Source organism: Pinus tabuliformis, chromosome 5_1 (assembly GCF_031772625.1).
Source record: "Pinus tabuliformis cultivar Carrire ecotype Pingquan chromosome 5_1, CPIR1, whole genome shotgun sequence".
NCBI lineage: Eukaryota > Viridiplantae > Streptophyta > Pinopsida > Pinales > Pinaceae > Pinus > Pinus tabuliformis.
Window position 1 is genome coordinate 828909518 of NC_142305.1, and position 2474 is coordinate 828911991.

Below are 2474 nucleotides of genomic sequence, written 5' to 3' on the forward strand. Positions count from 1 at the left end.
AGTCAGCAGCAGAGATTGATGATCAGCTATAAAATATTGAAGAAAATAAGGGGTACGTAGGTACACCTTACATAAGGTGCGTACACGCAGGTCGGTTTTACATAAAGTGCGTACATACCTGCAGTTATCCCGTTCAGGAGGTGCATACCCCCAGTGCACACATTTCAAGGCAGAGAAAAGCACACGTGGGGTTTCTTATGTTTAACCTTTGGTATTTAGCCGACGGTTTTGTGTTATTATGGTGTCGGCCCGTGGTATTGATCCATGATTTAAGGAAGAGCTTTCCTATATAAAGCAAAGGAGATCATTTGGCTTGAGTATGCTTTTGTGTTGAATATCTTATGAGGGCTAGATCTGAAATATTATGATCTCTTGGGAGTAATGTCTAGATCTAAATAAGGCGAATCTACTGATGGATTGAGATCTCTTCGGCGCATGTTCAGATCTGTAGATCTGACTGTCTGGGTTATTTCTGAAGTATTGAAATCATCTATGCCCGAAGGTACGCAGGTACAGTGAAAGAAAAGTGCGTACATATGCAGGAACGAAGCGTTTCAGGTGCGCTGGTACGCAGGCGCAGAAGGGTTGCAGGTGCGGAGGTCCGCAGGCAGTTCAGTGGATACAGTGCGTATGTAAGCATGCGAGCAGTTGAGCAAGGTGCGTACGTAAGCAGGCGAATAGTTGAGCAGGGTGCGTACGTAAGCAGACAAGCAGTTGATCAGGGTGCTTACTGTAAGAAGGCAGTACATGGGTGAAGCTGCTTACTTCTCTTAAAATCTTTGTTTATCATTGCTATGTTTTGGGTTTGGTTCTATTATTGTTGATCTGGTTACTACAGTTGACTGGGTGATTCTCTTATACTTGATGATCATTTGATGCTTATGGATCCAGTTTGAAAATTTATGAAAAGTGGTCCTTGTAAGAAAAGAAGTAGGGGTTGTAGCTCCCTTCCAGGAGAGACTGGAAAACGAGAGAGAGTTGTAGCTCTCTGCAGGTTGCAGCCTGCGTACTGGTAAAGGACTGCACCAGTACAAAACCATTGTAAAAGGAGTTTATAATTTGAAAGAAGATAGAGACATATTGGAGCAGGTGGTTTTCACCCACATTGGGTTTCCACCTTACATCTTGTGTTCGTTGGTGTGACTATCTGTTTTCTTTGTTCATGCTCATTACTTTATGGTACTGACATGCAAAACTAATTCAAAGAACAAATAAGGAAGATTTATTAAAAGAATTAGATAATACTGATTCACCCCCCCTCTCAGTATTATTTCCAACAATTGGTATCAGAGCAGGTCCTTCAGAGAAGCTTGATCGCTTGAAGGTAGATCGTTCATCATGAGCAACTACGAGAGAGAAGCATCAATCAGGCCACCAGTTTTTGATGGGACAAACTTCAATTATTGGAAGGTAAGAGTTACTGCCTATCTTCAATCTCTTGGTACAGAAGTTTGGGACATCGTAGAGACAGGCTACGCTTTTCCTTCAGCTATTCCTACAGATGCAGCCGAGAAAAAGAAGTATGAAACAAATGCAAAAGCAGTCAGTACTCTATTAGGATGTATATCTCAATCAGAATTCATGAAGGTAATGCACTATAAATCCGCAAAAGGATATGGGACAAAATTGTCACGAGCTATGAAGGAGATGAACAGGTAAAGCGTGCTAAACTTCAAACTCTCAGAATTCAGTATGAGACTCTCAAAATGTATAATGATGAAAGTGTGGCTAACTATTTTCTTCGGGTAGATGAGGTTGTTAATTGTATGAAAAATTTGGGTGAAGAAATAAAAGAGGCTATTGTGGTTGAAAAGGTTCTAAGATCATTGTCCCCCAAGTTTGAATCTAAAGTATCTGCAATAGAAGAAAAGGAAAATCTACGAATTCTTACTATGTCTCAGCTACATGGAATTCTAACTACTTATGAAATGAGAAAGGGAGGTCCATCAGACAGAAGAGAAGCTGCTTTCAAGGCATCAGGCAAAGGAGATTATTATGAAGCAAGCCACGTCCTAGAAGAAGAGGAAGAAGAATCAAATTTTGTCAGAAATCTTCAAAGGGGTTCTGGAAGGTTCAGAGGTAAGTTACCTTTTAAATGCTTTTCTTGTGGAAGAGTAGGTCATTATGCTGCAAAATGTCCTTATAAGGATAAAGGAAAGGAACCCGCTAGAAGGAACAAGAAATAGAACGCAAATAAGAAAACCTACTGCACTAATGAAGATAGTGATGGTCTATCAAACAGTGATGAAGATGAACAAGGTAATGAATATAAGTTGTTAATGGCATTTGAAGATGATGATTATATGGATGCTATAGATGTGGATAACCTTTATGATGAAATTACTAGACTCAAGAGATGTATAGAAGAAAAGAACATGATCATTGATACTCTACAATTTCAAATTGATGAAAAGGAAAAACATCTTGAAAAATTAGAAGGTGAAATTGTTGGTCTTAGAAAAGAGATTGAGAAA